This window comes from Pyrus communis, chromosome 3, assembly GCF_041283825.1.
Source record: "Pyrus communis isolate YQ-2024b chromosome 3, ASM4128382v1, whole genome shotgun sequence".
Taxonomy (NCBI): Eukaryota; Viridiplantae; Streptophyta; class Magnoliopsida; order Rosales; family Rosaceae; genus Pyrus; species Pyrus communis.
In genome coordinates, this window is record NC_142567.1 from 16,078,544 (window position 1) to 16,103,176 (window position 24,633).

Here is a 24,633-nt window from a genome sequence, read left to right on the forward strand (position 1 = left end):
TTGTTCCAAACTTTAGCCCTATTGAAGCTTTGGTTCTTAAGCTAAAAATTTGTAAGCTAATCAATGTGAAATAATGGTCTTTTTTATGAACACCATTAAAACTTTATCCAAAACAAAAGGGTGTTTAATGGCCAAATAAAGGACAAAGGTTTTAACAGAATTATCATTGCTTCACACTGCGACAAGTTCAACGATATCACAGATTTTCAATTCAAGAAGCATAAATCTAATCCGAATAAATCAGGGATCATTGCTATAATTTTCTTATGCTATACATGAGCATAATTTTCATTCTCTTTTTAACTCAACATATCAAATGTGACTAATTCTATCAAACTTGACATATCTAAGGGAATGTGAGATACGAGTAACATTCTGATTCCAAACATACCATGTGTTTTGTACCGTACAAGGAATGAAAAAGCAAGTGAATTCCACATTGAAAATAATTTCATTCTCAATTTCAATCTGGTGTGAGAATTTCAATCAGGTATCATTTATCACCGAGAATCTATCCCATATATGAACAATCAAATATCATCCTGTACTTGCAGATAAAATTTAGATTAACATTCGTCCAACTCCAATAAATAATCATATATATTACCCTAATAAAAGCTCCTTTTGATTTATTTATAACTCGTTTGCATTTAAAATGGCCAAAAGCATTTTTGGTAGAAATATTTTTGGAATCAATCTTTAGTAGAAAAAAATAACAAGTAATCCTAGAAAAATCACTTGAAATGCTTCCTAGAAGAAGCACATAACTGATGCTTCTTGTATGAAGCACTTCAAGTGTTTATAGAACCCAAAAAATTTTTGTCTAAAAGCGTTTTTAGTCATTTTAAAAGTACTTCTAAACAAGCCCTTGCACACCCTCCTTTACTATACATTTATTCAAATTTGTGTAACACGTTGAAGAATCTACGCGTAAGCGCATCTTACTAGCAACCTGGCTCACTACATTACAACTATTACATTCTATGAGGAGGAGATGCAGAACAAAAGTGGAAAACGTTACATGACTCTACTACATTCCATATTAGCGGCAACAAGAACAACCTGGCTCACTCCCACTAGCTGAGGCCAGCTTATAACTTTGTTCCCACACATCCGCGGTCGCCCCTTGTGTGTGAGGGACGTGTCAGGGATGATTTTCTCTCGTCTCCCCTTATCTGCTTCAATCCATGCTTGAGGGCAGGCAACAGAGCCTCCATACACTCAGCAACCGCATTTGGATTCCCATGCATGTTAATGATCTGAATGTATACAGTGACAACAGAGACATGACAATTACGGAATGGAACCAAATCATCCACACAATCCAGATAACTTAAAGACCAATCTAACGTCAATAACCATCAACAATGTTTATAGTTCCACGTCTACTAATACGAAACATAAGGAATGCACAATGACATCGTCACCTTACCAGTGATGACCCTCTTATTCCTGCTGCAGAGCGCGAGAGCATAGCAGTTGGTGTCACCTGTCTCAGAAAAGAAAATATTAGTGTTTAAGCTAAACAAATCTTCGAAGTCAATCCATCAACATAGGTGCTTATGTGACTATATATTTCATTCAAATGGTTGTAAGCATGCAATGATAAGAGATTTTCGTAATCCAGATCGAGTAGAAACTGAATTTTTCATTAGAACTACAGAAACCAACCTACGTCTTAAAAGTTGCACTTAAATACTATAAAAATCACATTCATTAAATAAGCAGCAAGAGAATAATATTTCATTTCATCATATATATATATATATATTTAGTATGACCTTCTTTCAGTATTTATCTAAACTTAATTAAATCCCGCAATACAGTTGATTATGTAGACGTACATGTTGCCATATAAGTTAAGCTACCTTCAAACTCTCTCGCATCATGACATGAAGAAGACCAGGTGTTTCTTTCTCAATCAACTCTTTGGTTGCTTCCGGGGGTTCCATCTCGTGGGGTGATGCCAGTACCACCTTAATTTTTTGACAAAAAATTACTTCAAAGGAATTCAAGAAAACTGTACCAAAGAGGTGCTAGTTCACAAAAAGAAACGGGCCTGCTGAAGAGCAAGAAAATCACCGAGGGTGAGGATGAGATCCATTTGGTCAATATGACTCCATCTATGCAGAACACCCTTTATTTTGCTTACATCATCCGGGACCACAGCTGTTGAAACAACCCTAGCTCCCCCCAACCTTTCTGAACAGGAATTTACAACAGAAACTGTCCTTGGACCACTGCAAATCGAGACACATTAAATAAATACTCATAGATGAATGCAGAATGCACAAACACGAAGAAAATCCTTGTAATATTTTCAAATAAATTCTTATAAGGAACAGAAATTTACTAAATTTAACCAAACATAAGGTCCTAACTTTTTCAGCATATCTTGTTGACTGGAGTCTACTTTCAGATACACGAACGCAGCATACAACTCTCCGTTTGGAGTGTTCATTAACCACAAGAGAACTTTATATACACAGGAACAAGAAGGTAAAGTGAAGGGTCCATTATAATATCACAAAGCATAGAGTGCATCTCATGTTGTACTTTGACAAGGAGCAATATCAGCTTTGTATTGTTTCTTTGGCATCTATGAAGTGACCTCCTTGAAACAACCATTCAAAAAGGAGTATCTAGATGCATTTGAGTTCAATTACGGTCTACCTAAGACAGAAAAATGTAAAGAACCGTTTCGTACAATAAGCAACACAACAAACCGCCCAAGCCCCTGGAAAAAGCAGTTTGTGGTTGGCAGTCAATGCCAAAAGAGTAATGAATTGACCATTTTCTGTCCAAAAGTGAAGTCATTGATTTTTCTAAAATAAAAATTCAGCAATTTTAAAGGAGATTCAGCCGTGAGAAACAGCTCCTATATAATTTTTCTTTTCCATATCAAACTTTGATAATGAGGAACATCAATTGTGGTGTCGCTCCCGCATCAAAAAGGCGTAAGTTGATGCAATTAGTTTTAACTGACAATCTTGACCAAAAATTTGCTAAACAACTTATCAGGAAAAAGAGAGTAAAAAGCAATTTCTTCTAGGATAAAGGATGCATTTTCAAAAGAACGGAGAAATTTTTTCTTGGGAGCATTTGTCTTCAAGATATTCAAACACACACGTTTAGGTTAAACAAAATATGTTAGACTCGGGTAAGTTTAAAAACTACTCTGAGACAGGGAAACAAACTTTTATGAGGAGATCGTAAAAAAGGCATACGGTGATGTATTAGTTTAACTGACAAGCTTGACGGAAGACTTGCTTCATAACTTTTCAGGAAAAAGAGTAAAACAATGTTTTAAAAGGCTCGCCTCAGGGGGCGCCTAGGAGGCCTCTGAGGCTGGGCGTGAGGATTGCCGCCTCTATTTTGAGGGAGTGGGCAGAAGGCGTCGCTGGAGGGCCCAAATTTTGGGTAGGTTTTAACTGCCTCATACCTCTTCCTTGCACTATCATCTCTCTGCCCTTTTTTTTTTCTGATTTTTATTTTTTTATATAATGGATGTTTGTGTTGTCTACGTGCATTGTTAGTGCTCATTGTATATATATGTGCGTATATATATTTATAATATATGTGTGTGCTCAGGTAATTATTGATCAATAATCTTCTTTTTTTAATATAATATAATATATATGTGTACGCTCAGGGTATATATTAAAAAATTTAGGTCCTGTGAGACTTCACCTCATGCCTACGCCGGGCTATCCCTCGGATGCCTCGACCACACCTCGGCCTTTTAATACACCGGAGTAAAAATGCAATTTCTTCAAGGATAAAGGATGCATTTTCAAAATAACAGATAATTTTTTTCTCGGGAACATTTGACTTCAAGATATTTAAACACACGCATTTAGGATAAACAAAATATTTTAGTTTCGGGTACGTTTACAAAACTTTTATGAGACAGGGAAACAAACTGTGATGAGGAGATCGTAAACTTTCACCATGTGGAAAGTACTATAAAAATTATCATATTTTACAGAACATAATAAGTTTCATGTTCTCAAGTTCGTTAAATGAGCACTAGCTCCGCAGTCCTTATATCATTTATGGACACATATATATGTACTATGCATGTTGGTAGGAAGGTATCATACCTTCTATCAGGCCCAGCCCCTGATGCAACAGTATCACTCACTGTAAGAATTGCTACTCTTAACGCCGGCATCCTGAGACTCAGCTACAGTTCTTGCATTATAGATCTTTGGAAAGATGATGCCGAATCAGGTGACGAAGAAATTTTGCAAATAGCATTGCTTATATCAGAAATAATGATGTCTGGCACAGAAGTCCCAGCTGCCATTACACTGCCTGTTGCTGGCAACTCCAACAAAGCATTAGCAGACTTCATACTTAAAATCCGACTGCTCCTCTGGTGGCCAGTACTCTCAGCAACAAAGCTGAAAAGCAAAATAGAAACATTTTTTTACCTTTATTGTAAACGGAGGATTAGAACATACAAACACTCAAAAAAGGCACTAAACTAAACACCCTACATGACAAGTTCCTTAAACAACCTACACGACAAGTTCCTTAAACAACTTACATGACAAGTTCCTTAAACAACTTACCCAGGATAACCCAGTCCATCATTTAACTCATTAGAGACTTACCCAGGATATCCCAGTTCATCATTTAACTCCCATCTAACGATAGCATGATGAAATTCTGGGCGTGCTGGATCTGTCTTTAAAGGCTGAAGAGGACAAGCTTGCACTCTGTACATTAGAAATTATAAAAAATAAGGTGGGTGTAATATCAATCTCTAGAAATTTACTTCAGTAACAAAGGCACGGATGAGAGAGAGAGAGAGAGAGAGAGAGCTTCAGAATTTCAGCAACCTCAAAAGATGAGGATTTTCCCATCCAGCAAGACGGTGGATGGTAGGGACCACAAATATGTGGAAGCAGACAAGACCGCTAACTGGATTTCCAGGCAACCCGAATGTAAAAATCTTTTTCATTGGCATATTCTCTGCAAGTCTGGAATTGATCTCTGCAAAATTCAAAGGCTTCCCTGGTTTCATCCAAACCTGAAGAGCCGGTTAAATTCCAAACCACCTTTCATTTCAATACACCATCACAAATTGGCATTTGGTTCCTATTTCCTACACCCATCCTACAAGGAAATATAAAGTGCGACAGAAAACATATGAGCAATGACTGCAGATTCAGCCTACCTTACTAAAATGCAGTGTCCCTCTCTTTTGAAGTAGTGGTTTGACATAGTCCCTGTTTCCCATGGAAACACCTCCAGATGTAAGAATAATATCAACTCCAGCAGAAATGGCAGTACTCATGATGTTCTCCCGTACTTCATCATCTCTAGCAATACCTAGGTCAAGAACTTTGCAATGATGAACATATGAGCAATGACTGCAGATTCAGCCTACCTTACTAAAATGCAGTGTCCCTCTCTTTTGAAGTAGTGGTTTGACATAGTCCCTGTTTCCCATGGAAACACCTCCAGATGTAAGAATAATATCAACTCCAGCAGAAATGGCAGTACTCATGATGTTCTCCCGTACTTCATCATCTCTAGCAATACCTAGGTCAAGAACTTTGCAATGATGCTGTAGTGAAGCTGCCAGTATCATAGCCCAGTTGGAGTCTCTAATCTGCACAAGAACTGCATCAACCTACTCTGTATACATACACATGTGAGGTAGCACCACCATTAATAATGATGCGTCAATACAATTGCAATTATAATAAACCCTATATGCAAAATAACTAACAACAGACTAAAATACCTACCATTGTCTTGTAATGTGATGAGACACGGGCGGGGTATGAATTTGTGGACCAAAGCAGAGGACAAAATGATGAATAAGTATTGACTTTGTGGAACATTAAATTAATAATACCTTACAATCGAGGTTTTAAGCTTTGTTGAATATTTTTCTACCATTTTTTCTTGACTAACAAGGGTGAGCTTACATTAGCATCTGAGCCATGCACCACTTTCAGCATATGAAAGTACTTTCATGGACTTTTAAAACTAAATTGGCCATTCGCTGTACTGTTATTTTTGTACTACAAAGTGAAGGTCCTTATATATATATATATAAGGACCTTCACTTTGTAGTACAAAAATAACAGTACAGCGAATGGCCAATTTAGTTTTAAAAGTCCATGAAAGTACTTTCATATGCTGAAAGTGGTGCATGGCTTGATGCGTTACGAATGTGACACACAAATTAAATCTTATTTGTGACAATTGTAGTAATGATGTAAGTAGGGATCGTTCTGACCGGAGATTAACTAGGGGTGCTAAACACTTTAAACTGACTCAAATAAATAAAACTAATCTTTAAAACACTTAACCCACTTAACAAAAACTCAAAACAAGTCCACAAGACACCAAATACTTAAAAACACAAAATAAGATAGATTGTAATGACTAAGACTTAACAAAATATGGGGAAATTGTGTTTGGACGAAATTAAATTAAATGGACAGATTGTAAAGGAAACAGATTGTAAGACAAATTGTGATAGAATTGAATGGATGGGAAGCTAGCTAAGGGGTTCATCTCCACACATGTTATACTTGCATATAAAACGATTTACAATTGCTTTTCAATAAACCATGAATTCTCAACGCCCCAGATTAACCGTGAATTGCACTAATTAACACTCAGATTTTCCTAACGTTATTGAATTGGATGATTGCTTACGACAACCCAAAACATTCCCCACAAGTCCCCTACATGATTGCATAATAGAGATACAAACAAGAATCATTAAATTCTATGAAAACCATAAGCATTGACGAATCACTTGTTACTATGATTGCATGAAACTTATGCCAAAAATTTACTTAACGCGATTAAGATCATCAACCTTTACTACTTGTGAATATAATTCCATAACGATTAGGTGAAATTTCTTTATATCCTAGCATCCAATTTATGCATGATAATTAAGTGTGCATTCTCAACCAACACACACAAATCAATGTAATTCACATAGATAAATAAATTGAATTCATAACTTATGACACACAATTAGAAGTAATCAAATCATATCGCAAGTATAAACATGTATTTCGAATCACCCCCTAGCTAACTAGGGGGTTTAGTTCCTCATACGTACAAGACAAAGATAAGTAAATTTAACCATTGAAATCAAGGAAAGGAAACACCTTTACTACTTAGCTTTTGCTAGTCCTCGAGCAAAACAAATAACCTAAACAAAACGAAACGAAACAAAACAAACCAAAGACAATCTAAACCTTCCAACGTTGCCTCAGGGATTTCCAATGCACATGACAAGTTAAAAATCATCATTCCCACAGATTTTGGTTATCTTTACACTTAAGTACATACTTAATCATAGTCACCACATACTAGTTCACAATTAAGCATTTAAAACCATGTTTTGAATGTAGTAACATGCCTTAGAGAATTTGCTCAATTCCTTACAAGATATACACTCAATTTTCACTCAGATTTTCTAACTATACACCCTAATCTAGTTACATGTGAGAAGATTGATGTAAACATAAAAACGAACACTCACATATATGTATCACAAAGGAAGCAATTTCTGGAGTTAATAAGCATGTTTAGGTATGATCTCATGAATGGAATGCTACTACTTAGATGCGAGAACCAGTGACACCATATGCTCATACCAAGTTCAAACTCCACAAATTGAAACACATAACACTCAAGATTGAAGTCACGGGTTGTAATGGGGCTTGGAGTGTTTGGATAACAAAGAAGAGATATGGAAAACAAAGGTTCTTAAAGAAATAGTGAGCAAAGCACTTGAATTAACTTAGAATTCACTTTTGAATGAAAACTCAACTTTTGAACAAAAAGGAAGAATTTAGACAATTTAGGGCCAGATTTGGTGTTTTGGACCCTTTCTTCAACATTCAACACTTAATCACTCATTCTTTCATCTTTTCAAGTTCTTTTTCCTTTCTTTCTTTCTTTTCTTTTTTGTTTTTCTTTTTCATACGTTTTTCACAATTTTTTTCTTTTCTTTTGAATCTCAAAACATACATAAACACTTAAGAATAGACATTCTCTCCCCCACACTCATTTTCTTTCATAATGTAACTCAAAAAGAATTCATTTAAGTCATGCTCACTATCTTTTAAGAATAAGGGTGTGAACTGTCCTAAACTAGGCTAGGTGAGGATAATGTGGGTTAACAAAGAATAAAGGCTAAACAAGGCTCAACGGGGTTAACTTAAACATATAATAAAGTAGGATACATGGCAATTTGGCTTTGGTGGTGATCACTACACAACTTCTTCTTGAATATGTGTTATGCAAATTAATAACATGCTTCGAATGAAATGGGCATGAGTTCTAGCATTTGGAACTATATGATGAAACGCATTCTAAGTAGTAACCAAGCAAATAATAATGAGACCAAGCAACGACTTTAGAAAACAATAATGCACAGATTTTAACTCTCCAAATAACGTTTAGGCTCAAGTCTCACAAGGTTGTAGCGTTTGTTTGAGTTCCTTCCTTCAAGCATGTTACAAGAACGAATTTTTCTTTTATGATTGCATGTGAAGTCATACATTATAATCATAACCAAGCATATACCAAGAGTAAATCAAACTTTTCTCCATGTTTATAACTCTTTTTAACAGTCATGCAATTACAAACCAAATCCTCATCATTGTGTTGGAAGGTACCCTAAGACACAAACACACAAAAACGACTCAAAACACTCTTTTTAGGCTTTTCAAAACATGTTTTTCAAATTTTTATGTGATTTTCGGAGTTATAAAACAAAACATACTAAAACAGCAAGGAACAACACTTGAAGTTATGGGTGATAAAATCCCACGAATTTGCATCAAATATACTTAGTTACCCCCCCACACTTAAATCAAACATTGTCCTCAATATTTTAAGCATAGATTCACACAAAACATAAGTAAACACATAATCAGCAACTAAACATACTAAACATGGCAGAATGTAACTAACAAAGAGAAGAGTTTAGGGACGCAAATCTGGTTATGGAGTGTAAATTTCATCTTCTCCTTGGTGATTGCATTGAGGCTTGATCTTGAGTTTGACTGGAAGATTTTCTGGTTTCCTCCAATCGTTGATTTTCCACAGGCTTAATCTTGAACTGGGCTGAAGGATTCTTTTGGTCTCCCCCGAAGGTCTGAACTTACTCCTTTTATCTGGAGTTGAATTTGATTCAAGGGTGGTTGAATCAGACTTGTGATTTCTTCAAGGGCCATCGAGGCTTGATCTTGAGTGAAAATAGGATCATGAGCGGTTTCAAGATTCAGACACATGGCAAGCAAGCACGAGGTGAAGGTGATGACCTGTTTCTTTGTTCAATCTTTCCAATTCGTATTGAAGAGGGTTAGAGGATAACTCAGCATATGCAGTTGTTGCGTTTGCTGACTATCCACAAGATTGATGTTTCATTGTCACTCGTCTTAGCTGTTCTCCAAGTAGATGTGGTCCCTTCTCTGGAAGTGTATCAACCGTTGAAGATGACTACTCGAGAACAACGTTAGGTAAGCAACCACGGAATAGATTCCAGGTAGTCGGTTCCAGATCGGAAGACTGACTCCAAGTGCCAGCTGATTGCTCTCTTTCACTTTGTTATGCGAGTAAGAACAAAGACAAAGGAAAAGACAGGGAAAGAATTTAATATGAGATACCTTTGCTTTCGCCCTTGATGATATGAGATACTTTTGCTTTTGAAGAGGCAGCGAATAAACCAGCACATATATTTGTTGCGCTTGTCTCCACATGCTTCGATCCACTGTTTCCTTCTGCCTCATCTATACTTCAGGCATCTGTTATCTTCTTTGGGGGTACATCAATGGTTGAATAGGTGTTCTCAAGGGAAGAAAACCGAGCATGTTGAGAGGTCTGGTTGCAGCTACATTCTCGGCCGAGAAGAAAAGTAATGCGTTTTTGGATGTATGCCTTCCCATGAATGTTGACGTATGTAGGAATTTTAATCGCAAGTAGTAGTGCGGATGCGGCTCTGTCATCCACGCTTGTCGGCAAAAGTGTGTAGTTGGGATAATGACCTCCACGCGTTTTCAACTTTGTCAGAGATCTTTTGACAAAGTTGCATGTGTTATCTGAAAAGTCGAGATTGTGTCTGAAGAGTGTTGACGAACTTTACGCAGGAAAATCCGGCTTTTTTTTTTTTGGTGGTTGTGTCGCCTCTCCTTTTATAGTGGTATCGATCACCTCTAACTTGCACACTTTGAAGATTGCCCATTCGTGAAAATCGTCTCCGGCCCTTTGAGATTTTACTCCATCCAACCCTTCTCTTTTAACATCTTTGAAAATGGCTAACCCATCTAACATTTGCTTAGATTTGAGTCTCAGCAGTGATCCGGTTGCGCCGGGTCAAGGTAATGTATGGCGCCCGTCTTTCTGATCTTCTAATGGCCCTCTTACAGGTGAAGACTCCGTGATGAAGGATGCAACAACAGCTACGATAGTAGCTAGGAACCTCCTCACTCCTAAAGATAGTAGGCTGCTTTCAGGACGGTCCGATGAATTGGCCGTTCAAGAGTCCCTAGCTCTCAATGTTCAGTGTGCGGGCTCTGTATCCAACATGGGCCAACGCCTACTTACTCGATCCCGTCAAGTTGAATCATTGATGGCAGAGGTGGAAAATCTTAAGCAAGAGATCAAACAGCTTAAGCACGATAATAGAGGTTTGCACGTGCTTGCAAATAATTATTCGACGAGCATGAAGAGGAAGCTTGATGAGCTGCAAGAATCTGAAGGTCGAATTCAAAGTGACCGTCAAAGGCTTGCGTCTTTCTTCCAGAGGCACCTTTTTCCTGCGTCATCTAGCATTCCACCAAGTATTGGGGCCTCGAATGTTCTATCTTCGATGCCTTCCGCTTCTGAAGTTTTGCCAAGTCGTGGGGCTTCACGTAAACAACCTTTGTGAATGCTCACGAAATCACCGTCAAAGTCGGAGATATGCTCACGAACAGGTTGGAGCCTTCACAAAGGTTGTTTACGTGAAGCCTTCACAAAAGTTGTTTACGTGAAGCCTCACGACTTGGCAAAACTCCAGGAGCGGAAGGCATCGAAGATAGATCATTCGAAGCCTCAATACTTGGTGGAACGCTAAATGACGCAGGAACAAGGTGCCTCTGGAAGAAAGACGCAAGCCTTTGACGGTCACTTTGAATTCGACCTTCAGATTCTTGCAGCTCATCAAGCTTCCTCTTCATGCTCGTCGAATAATTATTTGCAAGCACGTGCAAACCTCTATTCTCGTGCTTAAGCTATTTGATCTCTTGCTTAAGATTTTTCACCTCTGCCATCAATGATTCAACTTGACGAGATCGAGCAAGTAGGCGTTGGCCCATGTTGGATACAGAGCCCGCACACTGAACACTGAGAGCTAGGGACTCTTGAACGGCCAACTCATCGGACCATCCTGAAAGCAGCCTCCTATCTTTAGGAGTGAGGAGGTTCCTAGCTACTATCATAGCTGTTGTTGCATCCTTCATCACGGAGTCTTCACCTGTAAGAGGGCCATTAGAAGATAAGAAAGACGGGCGCCATACATTACCTTGACGCGGCGCAACCGGATCACTGCTGAGACTCAAATCTAAACAAATGTTAGATGGGTTAGCCATTTTCAAAGATGTTAAAAGAGCAGGGTTGGATGGAGTAAAATCTCAAAAGGCCGGAGACGATTCTCACGAATGGGCAATCTTCAAAGTGTGCATGTTAGAGGTGATCGATACCACTATAAAATGAGAGGCGACACAACCACCGAAAAAAAAAAAGCCGGATTTTCCTGCGTAAAGTTCGTCAACACTCTTCACACACAATCTCGGCTTTTCAGATAACACATGCAACTTTGTCAAAAGATCTCTGACAAAGTTGAAAACGCGTGGAGGTCATTATCCCAAATACACACTTTTGCCGACAAGCGTGGGTGACAGAACCACATCCGCACTACTACTTGCGATTAAAATTCCTATATACGTCAACATTCATGGCAAGGCATACATCCAAAAACGCATTACTTTTGCCGACAAGTGTTGTTCCTTGCTGTTTTAAGGTGTTTTTAAGCTGTTTTAGAATGTTTTAGTATGTTTTGTTTTATAACTCCGAAAATCACATAAAAATTTGAAAAACATGTTTTGAAAAGCCTAAAAAGAGTGTTTTGAGTCGTTTTTGTGTATTTGTGTCTTAGGATACCTTCCAACACAATGATGAGGATTTGGTTTGTAATTGCATGACTGTTAAAAAGAGTTATAAACATGGAGAAAAGTTTGATTTACTCTTGGTATATGTTTGGTTATGGTTATAATGTATGACTTCACATGCAGTCATAAAAGAAAAATTCGTTTTTGTAACATGCTTGAAGGAAGGAACTCAAACAAACGCTACAACCTTGTGAGACTTGAGCCTAAACGTTATTTGGAGAGTTAAAATCTGTGCATTATTGTTTTCTAAAGTCGTTGCTTGGTCTCATTATTCTTTACTTGGTTACTATTTTGAAGGCGTTTCATCATATAGTTCCAAATGCTAGAACTCATGCCCATTTCATTCGAAGCATGTTATTGATTTGCATAACACATATTCAAGAAGAAGTGTAGTGACCACCACCAAAGCCAAATTGTCATGTATCCTACTTCATTATATGTTTAAGTTAACCCCGTTGAGCCTTGTTTAGCCTTTATTCTTTGTTAACCCACATTATCCTCACCTAGCCTAGTTTAGGACAGTTCACACCCGTGTTCTTAAAAGATAGTGAGCATGACTTAAATGAATTCATTTTGAGTTACATTATGAAAGAAAATGAGTGTGGGGGAGAGAATGTTTGTTCTTAAGTGTTTATGTATGTTTTGAGATTCAAAAGAAAAGAAAAAAATTGTGAAAAACGTATGAAAACGAAAAACAAAATAGAAAAAAAAGAAAGAAAGGAAAAAGAACTTGAAAAGATGAAAGAATGAGTGATTAAGTGTTGAATGTTGAAGAAAGGGTCCAAAACACCAAATCTGGCCCTAAATTGTCTAAATTCTCCCTTTTTGTTCAAAAGTTGAGTTTTCATTCAAAAGTGAATTCTAAATTGATTCAAGTGCTTTGCTCACTATTTCTTTAAGAACCTTTGTTTTCCATATCTCTTCTTTGTTATCCAAACACCCCAAGCCCCATTACAACCCGTGACTTCAATCTTGAATATTATGTGTTTCAATTTGTGGAGTTTGAACTTTGTATGAGCATATGGTGTCACTGGTTCTCGAATCTAAATAATAGCATTCCATTCATGAGATTATACGTAAACATGCTTATTAACTCCAAAAATTGCTTCCTTTGTGATACATATATGTGAGGTGTTCGTTTTCATGTTTACATCAATCTTCGCGCATGTAACTAGATTAGGGTGTATAGTTAGAAAATCTGAGTGAAAATTGAGTGCATATCTTGTAAGGAATTGAGCAAATTCTCTAAGGCATGTTACTACATTCAAAACATGGTTTTAAATGCTTAATTGTGAACTAGTATGTGGTGACTATGATTAAGTATGTACTTAAGTGTAAAGATAACCAAAATCTGTGGGAATGATGATTTTTAACATGTCATGTGCATTGGAAATCCCTGAAGCAACGTTGGAAGGTTTAGATTGTCTTTGGTTTGTTTTGTTTCGTTTCGTTTTGTTTAGGTTATTTGTTTTGCTCGAGGACTAGCAAAAGCTAAGTGTGGGGGAATTTGATAGGAGCATATTTATGCGACTTAATTGGCTTGTTTTCGTGCATTTACGTTGTGTTTCTTTAGTTATTTTAGTCATTTATGCTTCTTTTGTTTGTTTTCAGGTTCTAAGGGCTTAAGGAGCAAAGAAGTGCATTTTGGAGCCTTTTGGAGCACTTTTGGGCTAAGGATGGATAGCTTATGCTTGGAACCAAAGTGCTGGATGAAATTGAAGGCCGTATATGCACTTTAGGACATAAAACAAAGGGCCTAGCCCATTCTAACTCCCCAAGCCGTGCATTCTCCATACATTCCAGCCTTCCCCTTTGTGTCAAAGTCGTGCACCCCTTCACCAACAAATAATTCAGCCATATGTATTCATCATGCACTCCAAATACAAATGTATTCTTCCATTCACTCTTTAATCATTCACTCACATGCTTTCCCAACAAATAATTCAGCCACCATCCATTTTTCCCATCCTTTGCCGTGGCCTTCCCACCATTCCCCACTTAATTCCAGCCATCTTCCACACCTTTCCAACCTAGCTGCACCCTACATGCATTTAATAGTCATTCTTTTCATATTGCAGCCACATTCATCACCAAAGAACCATCCTTTGCCGTGCATTCCCCTTCTAATTCCAGCCATCTTCCACACCTTTCCAACCTAGCTGCACCCTACATGCATTAATTATTCACTCTTCATGATGGCAGCCACATTCATCATCAAAGAACTCCCCACCATTGCCGTGCATTCCCCTTACATTTCCAGCTTTCCCACTTCATCATCGCAGCCACCAATCACCCTAGTTGTCACTCACATGCTTTCCCATTCTATAATTCACCCACATGCTCTCCCATTTCTATATAAAGAGACACATTCATCACCCAAAGAGATAATTCCTAATTCAGCCGCAAACCCCATCACCAATTCCACAACCTTGCCGTGCATAACATTCCATTTTCCAGCATTTTCTCCTCCATTGCAGCCACTCCAACCACTCCCCATCCCTCCAAAACACTACCCTACCATCACACATCCATTCCTCCATACAAATACCACCCCAAAACCTATCCTTAGACCTTGTGCCGCAACAAAGAGGAGGAGAAGAGGGTCTAAACGTTCATACAATTCAAGTTTGAGTTGTTGGAATTTTTAGGTGTTTCCTTTCCTTGATTTCAATAGTTAAATTTACTTATCTTTGTCTTGTACGTATGAGGAACTAAACCCCCTAGTTAGCTAGGGGGTGATTCGAAATACATGTTTATACTTGCGATATGATTTGATTACTTCTAATTGTGTGTCATAAGTTGTGAATTCAATTTACTTATCTATGTGAATTACATTGATTTGTGTGTGTTGGTTGAGAGTGCACGCTTAATTATCATGCATAAATTGGATGCTAGGATATAAAGAAATTTCACCTAATCGTTATGGAATTATATTCACAAGTAGTAAAGGTTGATGATCTCAATCGCGTTAAGTAAATTCTTGGCATAAGTTTCATGCAATCATAGTAACAAGTGATTCGTCAATGCTTATGGTTTTTATAGAACTTAATGATTCTTGCTTGTATCTCTATTATGCAAACATGTAGGGAACTTGTGGGGAATGTTTTGGGTTGTCGTATGCAATCATCCAATTCAATAACGTTAGGAAAATCTAAGGGTTAATTAGTGCAATTCACGGTTAATCTGGGGCGTTGAAAATTCATGGTTTATTGAAAAGCAATTGGAAATCGTTTTATATGCAAGTATAACATGTGTAGAGATGAACCCCTTAGCTAGCTTCCCATCCATTCAATTCTATCACAATTTGTCTTACAATCTGTTTCCTTTACAATCTGTCCATTTAATTTAATTTCGTCCAAACACAATTCCCCCATATTTTGTTAAGTCTTAGTCATTACAATCTATCTTATTTTGTGTTTTTAAGTATTTGGAGTCTTGTGGACTTGTTTTGAGTTTTTGTTAAGTGGGTTAAGTGTTTTAAAGGTTAGTTTTATTTATTTGAGTCAGTTTAAAGTGTTTAGCACCCCTAGTTAACCCCCGGTCAGAACGATCCCAACTTACATCATTACTACAATTGTCACAAATAGGGTTTAATTTGTGTGTCACATTCGTAACGCATCAAGCCATGCACCACTTTCAGCATATGAAAATGGACTTTTAAAACTAAATTGGCCATTCGCTGTACTGTTATTTTTGTACTACAAAGTGAAGGACCTTATATATATATATATATATATATATATAGAGAGAGAGAGAGAGAGAGAGAGAGAGAGAGAGAGAGAGAGAGAGAGAGAGAGAGAGATTTCAGTAGCTTGCAGTACCTGGCCACGATTTAAACAGCCTGTCGTTGGCTCCACCAGTTCATCTCCTGTGGAAAGCACACCAATTGTTGGGGTGGGATATACCTATATGACATACTAGCTTCAGTGTCAATCTATTATTCTTATTTTTTTTTTTTTTTTAAGGAACACAAATTCATTCCTAAACAAATGGAAAATACATGGCACAGTTGCTCTCAGTGACAAATTATTAAGCACAGAATTACATTCTTTTAATACCTTCACCATTGTCACTCCCACAGTAGCAAGCAAACCAATTTCTGAAGCACCAATTCTTTGCCCAGATGTCAATACTACAGCATCTGTTTCAATTTCACAACCCTGGCAAACATATTTTTTCAATGAGCTTCTAAAACTTCATTAGATTAAACAAGTATGGAAAACTGTAGGTTCGCAAAAGTGATTCCTTTTTTTTCCTTGATAGATCACAACTGAAAAAAGGTACAAATGAATATATCCATCATGGAATAATGCTAACATAGTCGCTTATGCAACTGTAGTGCACACTCTAACTTTACTGCCTCCATGTGATTAAATAGTTCTAAGAAACTCTCTATTTTCCAGTTTTGATCCTTTGCCAAACCAATAAAGCACTATGCCCATCTTCTTCCAATTAATCACTGGGAACTATACACACAGACTAGTTCTTCGTCAGTCAAGTTTATGTACTTAGGTTGTCAGTTTTCGTTTCGTATTTAGGAATTTTAATTGCAGGGTTAGTTTTAGAATCCTGGCTTAATGGAGTTTTCATTGGATTCTAGGTGAGACTCCTAGGAAACCATTGTTAACTTCTAAGATAGTGTTCTCTCTCTAATTCCTATTTTTGCTCCATAAGTGATCCAACTTATTTCAAGCAACAGGTACTTTATAATGTATTAATACAAAGGTGCTAGGAAGACGAGACATTCTCAAATTAAAGGGAAGAAACAAAAATGTTAATTGACCATCAAAGAATGACACCATACCACTGGACGAATATCTACTCCTTTGCTTGTTGGTACAAATATTCTTACTTTCCTTGAATCAAGTGAATGCTTATCAATTTCTTCGGTGTCCTCAACTTGTACCACTGCATCAGCACCATCAGGTATTGGTCCTAAAAACACTGGGAGAACGGGTTAAAGGCAAAAGAACCAATATTCTGATGAGTACAAACATCAATAATGTGCAGAATTTGGGATTATAGTAAAAACACGGTTGATAGTACAAGGTTAGGGGATCATGATGCACAAATGGTTTGTTGGCTTGATATGCACCAAGGATGATGAGTAGTGAGCCTAGGGAGTTTGCGAGTTCATTCTCTGAAACAAATGATTCTTTAGGGCTCATTTGGTGTCTAGGAATGGATTGGATAACTCACTATATTCGAAAAATAAGTCCAACTTGAAGGTAGAAGATGGATTACTCGTCATGAAAACTTTTCCATTCCAATCCCTCCCAAAAAAGAGATAAATTTCCTAATGTCTACTCGCCTTATAATCCCCCCAAAATAAAAAATAAAAAAATCATTCACCTCTACTTTCAATATACTCAAATTCTACAAGTTAACCAATCCAATCCTAGCATCCATCGAAATAACTGAGACTGCCAAATTAATTCAAAATAATTATTATTTTACCTCCAGTGGTAACATAGGCTACAGTTCCAGGACTGACGGTGATGCCAAGTCCATCGTTGCCAGCTCTTGCTTCAGCGATTACAGGATACTCGCCCAGGCCCATCTGAAGCCACCACTGCGTACCCATCCTTCATCGAACCAGGGTACGGCGGCAGAGGGTCACGCGCGCGAATGTCCTCGGCCAGCACCTTCCCAGCCGCATCGTGAAGGGGCACAGTGAGGAGCGGCAGGCGATGGACCACTCTCAGAACTGTTTCAAGAGCGTCCTCTACTGAGATGGCGGTGCCTTCGCTGCTGCTGCTATCCTCTCTCGTCCCCACCCCCAAATCGTCAACTGCGGCTCTTTAGCCACGCCACCCTTTATACAACCGGGTTTTGTTTTGTTTATTTATTTTTTTATTATTATTCCCCGTTTGTGTTATAAAATCATGAATATACACGACGGACGTGTCACCAGATGCATCAACGGGAAGCGAGGTTGCTCGCCCAGAAACCAATAGCTACAAATCTCACGGGATGTTGATTATTATTATTTTTTTTTTCCATCACAAAATGTCATTCAAATTTAATAGTTTTTTTGGAAGTATATTTTTAGGAAAATACTAGAAAGATCAAATTTTTAAATCAAAATTTGTAAGTCAAATGATATAAATTTTGATGATTGAATTATTACTTAAGTATTAATAAACGGGATTATTTTTTATCGGATAAAACTGCAACAACGATCCCTCAACTTTAACTCAATACGAGGAATGATCTCTCAACCAAAAATTCATGACCAATAATCCCTTAACTCCTCAAAACGTGCAGTTATGGTCCTTTTCGTCAACTGCGTCAGAATTTTTGTTAAAACGGGTATGTAGACATGTAAATTTCGTTGCATACAAATAATGCATCACAAAGCTCCATGCGACATATGACTCATCACAAATGGACAAGTCATCAATGACATGTGGCACAAATCAAGTAAAGGAAGCTCAAAAACATTCCTAAAATGCGGCAAAGGGGAAGAAATCTCCTTAAAATCGGCAAGGGACCCAAATTGCTCAAAACTAGAAAGAAAGCTAAAACATCATCACAAAACAAGTAAGGATTGAAGATTGTTCGCAAAATAGGCAAGAAAGCCCTATAGATTTCGGCCAAGCAAGGGGAAGTGGTTGAAATTAAGACACAAAACATGCCTAAACTCTCTCATGGATGAATCAAGACACAAATCAAAGCTAAATTCATCCAAAGGGAATTCCTAAATTCGCTAAAAGGTAATGCCTTTGACTGGTACACCGACCTCGAGCTCAAGTATATCAACAGTTGGGACCAGCTTGAAAGGGAATTCCTCAACCGCTTCTACAGCACTCGCCACATCGTAAGCATGCTGCAGCTAAAGAGTACAAAATAGTGGAATGATGAACATGTCATCGACTACATTAATAGGTGGCGTTCATTAAGTCTAGATTGCAAAGATCGGCTTTCTGAAGCCGCTGCCATTGAGATGTGTGTCCAAGGCATGGACTGTGGGTTACATTACATCTTCCAAGGCATAAAACCGAGAACATTTGAAAAATTGGCAACTTGATCCCATGATATAGAGCTAAGTATTGCCAATCATAGGAAGAAGGAGTCGATCATCGACTTAAAAAAGGATAAGGTGTTCGCTCCAAAGGTAGACAAGACTCCACCAAGGAAGCTTTTGCCATCCATACTTTCCCCATCGAACCTCTTCCGTGCCCGTCAAGATCTTCCAAAAACAAAACGAATGAGATGAAGAGAGGTGAGCCTTCTCGCACCCAAGACAAGTACAAAAACACCTTGAGGGAACTAGAGCAGAAGACGTACGCTTTTCCTGACTCTAACGTGGCTGCAATGCTAGACGACTTTCTAGAAAAAAAGGTGATTGAGTTACATGAATGCAAACGCCCTAAAGAGATGAATCGCGTTAACGATCCTAGGTACCGCAAATACCATCACATCATAAGTCATCGTGTCAGTAAGTGCTTCGTCTTCAAGGAACTCATCATGAAACTAGCACAACAAGGGCAAATTGAGGTTGACCTTGAAGACACGGCCGCAACACATACTACTACAATTGTGTTTAGATCCTTCGATGTTGTGCCTCTCCAAGTAACGCATGACCACTCCCGTCCATGCTCAAGCTACACGGTACCTTCTGCACAACCATCGCTGGGCAAACGACTAGAATGCACCTACCAATGATGAAGAAAAGTGGACACTGGTAACCTACAAAAAAACAACGAAGCCAAGACCACAAGCCACACGGCCAAAGGTTGAACAAGGGAGAAAGCACCACCGCTACAATAATAGAAAGACCAAAAGGAGTGTAAGAGCTGCAAAGCCAACATACGCTGGGGAGCCTATGGAGTAAGAGCCAAGTATTCCTGTCTCTTTGCACAAGTACTTCCTGAATGATTTATTCCAATACTACACTACCATTGCTTGTCACATGGTTGAAATAGAGATAGAAGAGCCTTCAAAAGGCAAAGTTATCGTTGTCGAGGAAGAGAAAACCATCACACCCAAAAAAGGTTAACCAACATACTTTAGCATCGAGAAAGCACTACGATTGCCCAAGGAGATGCGAAAAGCACTAGTAACAGTCTTGGCAAGCCTTGATGACCATGAAGTGCAAGAAAGCAAGGACGAAGGCTTGAAGCTTCAACCACATGAATATGTCGCGTGTTGTGTCACCCATGATGCAATCAACTTCACTGACGAAGACTTGTTGCTGGGATCAAAGCCTCACAAGCACCATCTCTTCCTCTTTGGGTACGTGAGAGAGAACAAAATCAACTGCATGCTTGTGGATGATGGGTCGGCCATAAACATCATGCCAAAGTCAACAATGACCACAATCGGCATCAAGGTAGATCAACTATCCCAAAACTATCTGCTAATCCAAGGTTTTAACCTAAGAGGACATAGCAATAAGCATGATCCAAGTCGAGATAACCATTGGCGAACTCAAATTAAGCACACTATTCCACGTAATTGATGTAAGAAATTCCTATAACTTGCTCTTATGATGGCCTTGGATCCACGAGAATGGAATAGTGTCATCCACCTTTCATCAATTCTTAAAGTTCAACTGAGAATGACTAAAGGTGATATAAGGTGACACCAAGCCATTCACCGAAGCCGAATCACACTTTGCGGATGCCAAGTTCTACATGGATGAAGACATGGTGCCCGAAGCTCTTCCAAAAGAAATCAAATCCACAGGCAAAGCCACACCTAAGAAACAATACTGGCAAGCCATGCCCAATAAACAAGAAGGGGAAGTCGTGCCATCTTCAAGCAAAAACGACGATAAGCCTGCTAAGCTCGCAATGACCAAAGAGAGTTTGATGCCCTCAAAAGGATCAAACACACCCGTCTTCCGATACATCCCAATGTCGAGAAGAAAGAATGGGCAATCCCCATTCAAAAATGGAACAAGCAAAGCTGACACACAGTTGCACAAGGACGATATAAAGCTGCTCAAGACAAATGCAGTTTTACCTCTGACATAGCTAGGCAACGCTAAAGTTTCAAAACCACTGCAAGGTTTTGTAAAACCCATGCCAAAAGGGGAAGAACCAAGCACTCTTCCAACCAAGAAGACCGAAGAAGGTTTCAACCCAAACGCCTGCAAATTCATGTCAAAGGCTGGGTACGATTTCGCCTCCTCTTCAAATCTTAGAAAGAAGGTATCAAACACCATCAACGACAAAGAACATGACTTCACCGAGACTCAAAAGAAGTTGAAGGAGCATGGTTACGAAGTTGACAATAACAAAGCTGGACTTGGCTTCACACCAAATACACCTGTGAAGATTTCAAGAAAAGCAAAAAACGCTAGCGCTCAACACATCAGTGTAAGCGTTGAACAAGATCAAGAAAAGCCTAAACCCACCCCTTGAACATCAGTCTTCGATAGGCTGAATCATTCAAAACCCAAAATTTCGACACTTGATCACATTGGTGGTCTAAACCTAAGAAACAAAGCAACACGGCTAGCTCTCCTCCACGACATTTGGCCTTGGAAAGACTTGAAGAAACCAAGAAACCTTCCAGAAAAAGGAAGACAACACCAAAAGAAGAAAAACTCGATGGTCTAGCAACAAAGGACGATGTTCGAAGCTCAATTATTTCAAGGATAAAGCACCAAGCAACCTTGGAAATTGACACAAAAGGACAACTAAAAGTAAAGAGGAGCATTATCATCCACACTGGCCAATATGCACGCCAACAAGCACAAGAAGACAGCACTAAAGAGGAGGTCCAAGATGTTTTCCGCATCAAAATCCAAAAAGACAAAGAAGACGAAATCCCCGAGGAGAATGTCATTACTATGCCACCACAGCTCGAGGAATGGGGGCAAGCCATGGCTAATGATCTCAGGGAGCTCAACTTAGGCTTAGGAACCGAAGCCTATCTTCGTAAGTGCACTACTAAGTACAGACAAGATCGAGGAGTACTACCAACTGCTATTGGAGTACAAAGACATCTTTGCTTGGACCTACAAGGAAATGCCCGGCCTTAACCCTATCATCTCGTGCATCATCTTATAGTCAAGCCTAGAACGCGACCAATAAACTGTTGGAAATGTGCCCTAAAACCAATCATATGATGATACTTTACGGACATTTCACAAAGTTAAACTAATGTAGTTTAAATGTAAAGGGCAAACATTATTGTTTGAGCCGTCTCATATAAATGTTATATGCTTAAACGATAAGTCCAAGGAATATGTGATTGGAAGAATGCGATCTAAAGAAGTTAGATTCATGAGACCATTCTTTCGTTGACACATCCTAAACGTTCCTGATCATAGGATTGTCAATTGGGCATTGACAGTCCGTTAAGATCAGTACGTATTATGTCTTCTCTCAGGGAGAGTGACTAGTCTCGAGTCATTGGTGTGTGTGACATCAAGACAAGTACGTAGGTGCTCAATAGAGAATGAGTTCACTGAACACGATCAACGAAGAGTTCTCATATTCATGTCACATGAGAACTCATGGTTGGGATAATGCAAATTAGTTTTTTGACCTGAGGCATCACAGTTGTCTTGTGGTTAGGTCCTTAATCTTTGATTATGTCAAAGTCACTCCATCAGGAGGGTGTCCACGGCATCGTTGGGGTTAAGCCACTTAGCCATGGAGGCAAGTGAATGCGCAACAAAGGATCTCTAACCTTCAAACTGTTTGAGGGAGAATACTCTATGCTATGATTAAGAATCTTTGGCCAAAGTATGAATGAGATTTAGGAATGTGTTCCAAATCACATTCAAGGTAATCATATAAGCACAAGACTCACATTGGATAGTAGACATGAATAAACTATCAAACCAAACAATGTGGTCAAGAGTATTGTATTAGAGAAAGACCGTATTGCATTTGTAATCCTAAAACTGAATAGGTTCTCCACCTCTTCTGATTAGCTTGGGTAACCATGACATGCTGCTAGGCGTCAACCATGGTTTGTGGAAGCCCTAAAAGTGTATTATTACTAACGGGAGAATTGAAAGTAAGTTTCAATTCACAATCGATTTGAAAGAGTTTGAATCGCCCACTGCCTCGCTAAAAGGAACCTAATGGATCGTACACCGTGTAAGGTAGAGATTGAAGATTCAACGGAGATGAGTAAGAATAATTAAATGGTTTAATTATTTATGGCAAGGATTAATTAATATGATTATTAATCAAACGAATAAGTTCGTTAAAAGACCTCGGGATAGTTTTGGACCTTAAGGCCCAATGGGCTTCGAACGTCAAGTCCATTGACTTAAGTTGTGTGACAACTTAATGAATAATGATTCACAAAGGCCCAAATAGCCCAATGAATACCCTAAGGCCGGCCATTTAGAGAAAGAGTGGGTTTTGGACTTATTTACAAGTTTGCCACTCAAATGAATTAAGGTATAAGTGTGACTTTATAGCCAAAATTCATTAAGGGTTGTTTTTGGGGAAATTGGAAAAACACAAACTCTCCTTTCTCTCTAGAAATGGCCGGCCACCCTTGAGGAAAACATCTAGCAATCTTACTTCCTCAAGGTCACTCATTTCTTCTCCAATCTTACCTTGGTGTGGAGACTTAGAGGTTCTCAATTTTGGGAACTTGGAGAAACCTTTTCATCCATCCAAATCCATGGATCTAAGATGCAAGGAATGAAGGCCCTCTCTTTGGGTGATTAGCCTTTGCTTATGCAAAGAGGAATCTACAAAGGTATTGATTTCTCAACTCACTTTGTTTTGAGTTGAGTCTTGGTTCACCTATCTACTAGGCTTTGAAGTGCATGGGTTAAGTTTTGTTTTTGAGTGCATATAAACATGATTCCGCCTTTTAATTGTTAATTGCATGTTGTTGATGTTGCTCAAATGAACTTGTTTTTCACAAATCTTCCTTCATAAACCAAACTTAAAGACGCTATCGAAATAAGCTCATCCCACAAATTGAGGCCAAGAATGACAAACTAATCGAAGCAGGCTTCATTCGAGAGGTGCAATACCCTAATGGATCTCCAACAACGTCATTGAGTACCAGTGATGATCATTGGACTCCAAATGGCGATCGACATGGAAATCACAACACTAAAAGTGTATGGCGACTCCAAACTCATAATCAATCAACTCTTGACTGAATATGAAGTAAAGAAAGATGATCTCGTCCCATACTTCCGGCTAGTAACTCAACAACTACAAAAGTTCGAAGCCGTGACGCCAGAACATGTGCTAAGAAAAGAAAATCAAATGGATGACGCTTTCGCTAACTTAGCCTCAAGTATGGTGCTAGGAGAAGACGAAGCTGCGGACATGCCAGTTTTCCAAAATAGGTGATCCCACCCATCACTGAAATGTTACTAAACAATACAAACATCATCTATGTACTTCCAGTCGATATTGATCGACTACTTAGAGACAGCCATTGATCGACTACTTGGAGCATGGAAAGCTTCCAGACTATCCTAGACACCGTT

At 38.6% G+C, this 24,633-nt stretch overlaps 1 pseudogene across 1 annotated transcript; it reads right to left on the reverse strand.

Annotated features, from left to right (window-relative positions):
* Nucleotides 1-851: 851 nt before the first annotated feature.
* Nucleotides 852-21,375, reverse strand: LOC148698006 (molybdopterin biosynthesis protein CNX1-like; annotated as a pseudogene). Its single transcript, XR_015960386.1, has 17 exons — nucleotides 20,907-21,375; nucleotides 19,822-19,895; nucleotides 19,611-19,679; nucleotides 18,946-19,032; nucleotides 18,099-18,160; nucleotides 17,661-18,002; nucleotides 17,008-17,138; nucleotides 16,262-16,363; nucleotides 16,025-16,108; nucleotides 5,399-5,623; nucleotides 4,848-5,038; nucleotides 4,620-4,724; nucleotides 4,104-4,406; nucleotides 2,083-2,240; nucleotides 1,869-1,976; nucleotides 1,433-1,489; nucleotides 852-1,259 (listed from the first exon to the last, which is right to left on the reverse strand). The product of XR_015960386.1 is annotated as a molybdopterin biosynthesis protein CNX1-like (transcript).
* Between the last annotated feature and the right edge of the window lie 3,258 nt (nucleotides 21,376-24,633).